Source organism: Dipteris shenzhenensis, chromosome 28, assembly GCF_047967505.1.
Source record: "Dipteris shenzhenensis isolate YYH24624 ecotype China chromosome 28, Dip_SZ_1.0, whole genome shotgun sequence".
NCBI classification, from domain to species: domain Eukaryota; kingdom Viridiplantae; phylum Streptophyta; class Polypodiopsida; order Gleicheniales; family Dipteridaceae; genus Dipteris; species Dipteris shenzhenensis.
This window is the reverse complement of record NC_141623.1, coordinates 39206096-39213856: the sequence shown is the minus strand read 5'-3', so window position 1 is coordinate 39213856 and position 7761 is coordinate 39206096.

Here is a 7761-nt window from a genome sequence, read left to right as displayed (position 1 = left end):
TACAGGAACCTTCTTTGATGAAGAACTGCTCCCTTCATTTTTCTTGTATTGGTCCACTATGGCCTGCACATCCACTTCCAAAATTGGAATTAAAGAGGTATTTCTTTTTAGAAAATACTCTTCCTCATCATCTTCAACTTTGACCACCATTTTAATGCCTTCAGTTGCCAAGGATTGAACACTTTTTGGAACACTCCTTGTTGGAGCCATGGCCATTTTAAATTTCTTCTTTTCCATACAAACAATTACCCTATTAGCTCCCCAATCCTACTTAATCTTGGCTACCCAAAACCACGGCCTGCCTGGAATAGGATCTATCATTTCCTTCCATTCGAAGAACAAAAAAACTGACCATGAAAGTAAGACCACAAACTCCGATTTGTTGATTTCTTGGTATCCCAAGAGGTTGGACCCTTTGTTGATCGGCCATTTTGACCTGAAAAGGAGTTGGCTCTAACTCATTGAGACAAATGTTTTTGTAAAGATCCTCTGACAAAATGTTCACACCAAACCCACCATCTAAAAGGAACTCCAATATGATCTGTGATTTATATTCCACCTAGATTAGTGGAACAGTATAATCTACATCTTCAATTTGTGCTGCATTAACTTTGGGGTCAACTTCTCGAACCTCCTCATCCTCCTCTTTTGCCTTATCCATTAGGCTCACACCACCATTTGTTAAATTCTTTAGCAAAAATTGTGCTTTGAATTCTGGTACCAGATTAAGAAGCTGGTCTAATGTGATATTTATTTGAGCCTTCAGCAAACTGTGAAACAATTTCCCATGGTTCACTACATCTCTAATTTTGGGTCTGTTGCATATTTCACCAACCGAATAACACCCTCTAGAAGGAGTCTTTTACTTGAGATCTTCAAGCTTTGGTTCGTCATGCTACTCCTTGAGCACATCAACATCTTTTGTAAACAATTATAACAACAATTGGTGCTCTCATGATTTCTTTTACCACAGAACTCACATTTAGGCTTCTCTGAGAAAACGACTTCTGACAATATCATGCTTTTCAAATGTTGTTTGATCTTTTTCTCCAACTCATCTCTTGAAGAGGATTTGACTTTTTTCTTGGACTTCGGGATCTCCTTATATTTCCCTTTCTTTGATTGCTTCTTTTGTTTACGTTTGGTCTTCTTGTCTTCATTATCGAAATCATCCGAATCATCATCATCGAACTCAAAATCCGTATCTTCATTTTCACTGTCTGTGCCAAAGTCTCCATATGAATCTATGTCTGAATCAGAATTCCTTATTTCCTTCCTTCTATTCTTTTTGGATTTTCTATTGGTCATACTAACTCTTCATTCAGCTCGCTGTGCAGCTTCTACCATATTGTCAAAATCATTAGGTCCTGCAGGGAGTCCCTCCCAGCAACATCACTTCTCAATTCGGTATTCAATCCCTTACAAAAGTAATCTCCCAATTGCTCTTGAATTGATCTTTGAGGAGCGGCTAGTCTCTAGTTCAAATTGTGGAACTTCTGGGTGTAGTCTTCTACCAACAAATCTTTATGTTTCAACTACCGGAGGTTTTTGAGAATTGCTTTTAGTGTTTTCTCTTGCCAAAACCATGCATGAAAAGCCTTCTTTAGAGTCTCATAATCTACAAAATGTCCCATGCCATGCTAAATGAACCAACTCATTGCCTTACCCACAAAAGTGGCTGCCAACTGTTCCTTCTTCACAGCGTCCTTCAAAACCACTTGCTACCCGAGTCTCAAATGACCAATGTGACTATCAGGGTCTTGTTTTGATTTGCCACTGAATTTAGCAGAGCAAACTCAGGGGTTTTGGATGTTGACCTGCAGGGAAGTTTGGAACAACCAGTGGTATTATTCTTGGACGGGGACGGGGTCAGGGTGGGAGTGAATCATAAAACCGCCTTCGGGCTCCTACATATAGTCAAAATGCTACATGATAACCATAAGTTGCACAAATGAAAGCTTTCGAAGGAGACCATGAATTTTGAAGGACTCTGGGAATATCTGCATCGTGGTGCTCAGGACTACCACCCGAAGGTTATTCACCTGATGATGTGTAATCTTCATCCTTCAAACTACTAGTGATTTCGGTCCCACCTTGTTGGCGTTCGGATGCTTCTATGACCTCTTCACGATCTTGTGCCTGCTCCCTCGGAACCTCTTCAGAGGCACTTACTTGACCTCTATCCCCAGCTTTGGTGAAGTATGGATGGTCAATATGTCGAGAAGATGTCTCAGATTCTTTTGCATCAGACATCCACTACCAATGCTTCCATGAACATGCTATAAGAATTCACTGCTCCCGTAATTTGTGGTCTTCTGCCACGAATTGGATGCAACTCAATCCCGATTTCCACCTTCGACAAATTCACGTATAATCTGTTGAAAATTATGAATCCGCTGTTTAAAACTTGCAATGGTGAACTGAATTCTATTGCGTGCACTCTTGACATCCGATGTTTATTGCATGGACTTGAGTGCTTGAACATTGCCTCGCGAGACTTGGATTTGCTGCTCTAAACATTGGACTCTCTCCCTCTTTGATTTCAATGGCGTCTTGCTATGCTTCACAGCATGCACATTGTCACCACAGTGCTTGCACAAAGCAACCATGCATGTTCTTCACACATCTCTCACAATCCAGGTGCCCAATTGATTTGCAGGATCACCAGTGTAATAGGTAGAGACATATTCGGGAAAAAACTACCTATTAGAATAAACAGAGTACCATTGAAAACATAGTAAGAACTTTCGACAATGGGCATTTCAATTCTAAATTCGGAACAAGTAAAGATCAAAATAAGTAATAGTGCTTGATATCCATTTCATTACTGTTGCAAACTTAGTACATCATATAGGAAACACAGTCAAAAGTAGACAAAATACGGATTTGTAGCAGTAGATAGAGAATGTTTCCTCATTCGGACCTTCTAAACTTCGGAACCAAGATAGATCAGAGAATTACTCCCTCATCCATATATCAGTTGCAACTCCTAGCATACATGCTCTAGAAGTGGTTGCTTTCTAACTACCGCTCCTAAGGTTTTGCATAGTCCTTCTATTACTTAGCAAAATAGAAATATATCACCAGTACCCAAGTAGCATTTGTCTACAAACGTCCTTGAGATCTATAAGGTGAAAAGACATGTGGAGTACTCAAGGAAGAGGCTATGGCAGAAGTGGATGTCATGATATGTAGCGTGTGTGGTGAGGGATGGATATACTAAAGAAAAGCTAGGTGTGGTCAACTCCTGGTGGTGGTTTAGAGACAGAGAAGTCAGTGATATCGGGGCGAAAGTAACCAGAGGATCCCATGAGGTAGTTAACTATGCTAGAACCCCCCCATGTGGAAAGATCCACACAAAGAAGGCCATCAATTTAGACCATTTACATGACAAAGTCATGTATCTTGCCCATGCCAAGAGACCATGCCCATAAGAGGGCTTGCATGTTTGTGGATACTTGGGACATACCTGCCTCATCTAGATCAATATATATTGATAAAATAGAATCATCTCAAAACTCGAGTGATAACCAATGCCTATCCATCCTTGCATTGAAGTCCCCAACAAGGAGGACTTCCTCGTAGCATGAGAAATCCATGATGTCTAGATGTAGTGCTACACATAATGAAGTTTTGCCTCCTCATGGAGATCTCTAGGAATTTGTGAGGTCTCAAGTGGGACGAATCCAATGAAATTTGGAATGTTTCTCATGCATTTTTATAGAGATCATCCCCAATGAGAGATGACATGTATAGTATCACCATTCCTCCCGATCCACACACTCTACCTGTCTTTGTCTTATCCCAACATGTTCTCTCCCATGTGTATCCATTGACTATAGGCAAAGGATGCTTTGGGATCTAATGGTTCTCTGTGGAGAAAGCTATATCTCATATTGTTTATGATATTGAGAAATTCCCTAGATCTGACCATAAGGTATCATTATAGTTTTAAATAGTGCAGGTGAAGGTCTCAGTGCTCTGAGTGTCATAGATTCCATCCCCCTATGCAAGGGGACCACCAGATGCCCATTGAGGGGGGCCTATCAAATGCCTCCCATCTTGAACCACTTCCAACTTCCCCTGCTTGGGAGCCATGTCTTGCTGATGTAAGAGGGTGTGCCTCTGCTCTATAAGGGTGTGAGGTCCTCATCTAAGTGGATTTGTGAGGGGTCCCATAGAACTATCCTCATGTTTAGTGCTACAAGGCAATTTTGAATGTCCTTGAATTGGAAAATAAGAGGCTTTTTTAGAGTGGGGACCCATCGTATGTGCCATGCATCCTCAAGCCCACGCTCTAGGACTCCCAAGGTGGAAGCCACAAAGTTGATCACATCATTCATCATGGCAATGGTGAAGGTACAAGGGATCCCCTTTACTGTAATATTGAGAGCCTTGGGGGCTCGTTGTTGTTGCTCAAGAATGGTGGCCTTCGCAAGCTTCCATTTTGCAATGTCCACTCATCTAGAGGTCCCCTTGATGCCTGACTGCATGGTGGCTATTTGTGCCTCACTACTCGTGCATGCCTGAGGGCCTGTCACTACGGTGGTAAGCTAAAGTCTTAACACCTCTTGACTAAGGCTATGGATAAATCTACCTTGCTCCATCTCTCGTGCACGTAAGTTTTGAACCTCCGTGAAAAGCTACTCCTAGGCCTTGGGGTGGAGTCTAGTGTGAGTGATGCAATTATTATGGAGTCTAGTGTGAAAGATGCAATTATTATGGATAGGGTATGACAGGGGCAGTGTGAGTGGGATAGGGGATAGGGATAGAGAGTGGAGATGACAAAAGACCGAGAGGGGTGTGGGGACATCTGGGAGATGCCTAAGGTGAGAAGCCAATTATAGATGGAAAGGGTGGATGACTTACAAATAAAGGGGACAAGAAAGTGGAATATTTTAAGGGGACATAAGGGGGCAAGGTGGGAGTTGGATTGCATGTCAAGATTAGCTTTGCTATCAACACCGATACCAATGCCAATGCCAAAATGGACACTAGTGCTAATGATGATCAGGTTGATATTGCTAGTAAGATGATATTGGACAAGAGGCTAGAGCCAATGTTGGTGCCAAGGCTGAGGTTGTTGTTGTAGGAGCAATGTTTTGCATGGCCATACTATCTGTTGCAATTGTGGCTATTGTTGACGTCATCAACCTCTAGCTTCCCTTTGATGATTGTTGGAGCTATTAGTATTTTGTCTTCTCTTCTTTCTTTTCTCCTTTCTCTTTGTTTACGATATTGCTTTTTGTTTGCCATATTGCTTCTTGTGTTTGTTGTTCCACTCCTCTACCAAGGCACTCATCTAGCAAGGTATCACTAAGAAGCAACTCCCAGGTCTTCGCTAAAGCATGTGATACCAATCCAAGTGGGATTTCTGATCCAAAGGGGGACATCATGATAGGGGATCAAGATTGTTCCTCGAGACTAGAGACATTGAAAAATGAGGCAATGCTTCAAATTTGGTAGCCAAAGATTAAAAAAGACAAGATACACATTGAAAATCACACCAACAACTTCCAAGTCTCTACAAGGAAATCCAAAGAAGTGACTTCCAAGCTTTTGCTAAAGAACAAGCTCGTGCTAATTAGGAGTTTTATCATTGAAGCGGAATATCATGATGGGAGGTCTCCAAAGTTGGGGGGTTTTCATATATGCTCAACCGATTTTAAGATTGAAACCCATGACTTCACGTCAATGAGCTCTATTCCAAAAAGCCAACCCAGCCACTTTAGGTGCTCCTAATTATTATTTCAACACATTCACCCCCAAGCTTGTTGGCCATTGAGTTTACACAACTATCTTGGGATGTGAAGAAGGATTCCCAAATACAACAACCACATGCATATTATCTCTAGTTATGAGTTTAAGGAGTGGAGCTCAAGAAGAAAGAATTGAGAGGAGAGATGTCATAAATCCAAATTGTAAAAGCTAGGAGTCAATGGTGAATCAATTGTTATCATCTGATCAAGAGTTTCCTAATGATTGCCACGTCCATATCAATCTTACAAGTGATCCATGTCCTTTTCACCTTATAAATTGATGATATGTTCATTTTCTCCCCTCCGAATGGTCTCCTAATCCCCCTTCACTTTGGTCTCTCTTTCCCCTTTATTTCGAGGAATGGAAAAGCCCTTCACTTTGGTCTCTTTCTCCCCTTCAGTTTGAGGAATCAAAAAGCCCTTTGCTTATTACAATCACATGCTTGCTCACCATGTATCCCTGGATTACCTAACATCTTGCTCTACCCTCCTCTCCTTTTGACTTATTAATGGTTTTTTGGATCCTTTTAATGGGGGGGGGAGGCTCATTGACAGATATCAAATACAAGGTGATTTGTAGAGTTAAGGGGAAGCCTTTGCTAGAAAATCCAACCATCAAACTGCCATGAAGAATGTGTGCGTGCGTCCATGCATGCATGTGTGCGTGTGTGTGTGTATCACAAATATTGTCAGTGATGTTTCGTGATTTTTAGCTAGTACCACATCTCGGGATTATATAGTGTCTCAAGGATTAGTCCCTTCACTTAGATGATCTTGCTTGTTGTTGGCAGATGTCATAGATTTGTATAAGGATTTGTTGCCTCTACCTTGGATTTCTGCTCATGCAAATCGCACCCAGTCCAAATATTTATCACCAGTGTCTGTCTCAATGCTAGTCTATGCCTCATTTGTTTTGGCATTGCCCTGAGACTCGTGAGTTCTTGTTTTATCAACAACAGCATCTTCAGGCACACTTTTCTAGTGCTTGCTTTGGTAAGCTTTCCTTTTCTTTACTTGACTATGATATTGGGCACTATGGAACTATGAAAGGACCAAAACCATAGAGTTTTGTTGATCCACCCCTTATCAAGTATCCATTCTTATGGGCACCTTTACGGTAATCATTCTTTGGTTGTTTGCATGCTCAGTCTGAACTATCTTGCTTATTTATCATATATTGAGATCTTTTGATGTTGTATAGCAGTAAGCCCCCTCTTTGGGGATTGCTTTTTGGACCTTCAAAAAGGGTCTATGGAAAGTGCACTAATTGTTGGCTCATGAAAGCCAATGTTCAGTTTTCACATCAAGAAGCCATGCTGACTTTTTAAGTGCATGATAATCTTGGTTTCAATTTAGGATAGTAGTAATTTAGTTGATACTAATGATGTTTAGAGGTAAGCTTTTGGCCTTATATGAGGAGCATGCAATTTAGTTGATAATAATGATGTTTAGAGTTAAGCTTTTGGCCTTATACGAGAGGTATGCAATGCTGTTGTCTTTTAGAGTGTATGACACCACCTTTATTTAAATCAGAGTTTTTACTCATGTCCCCACTCACACTTAATGCTCCATCCCCTCTTTAACCTCTCTCCTCTCCTCGCTTTTCACTCATTTACCTTTTTTATCGCAGCTAGCGATGGTATGGGAAAGGCCTCTTTTTTATTTTTACTAGAAGAAAGTGGTAATACTGGGCGATAGAGGAAAAATTAATGATGTTCGGCTTGGTTTATGGCACCTTATTAGGGCGATAATGCCACAAAAGCGAGAAACAACTTGGTCTTCAGTAGAGGGTCTATGCCCCAAGATTTCCAGTTGCTCATAAAGAGAGGGATTTTGCAAATGCTTTCTTTCTATGCCTCTAGGGATATCAAGGTTTTGAGCCAACTATGTAATTGTGGCATAAGCATATTTCTTTCTTTTGTTATATCTCTTTTCACTAATATGGGGAAGGTCTCTTAGAAGTAGGGCCATAGTGGTTTGCAACCGTGTTGTAATATAACAA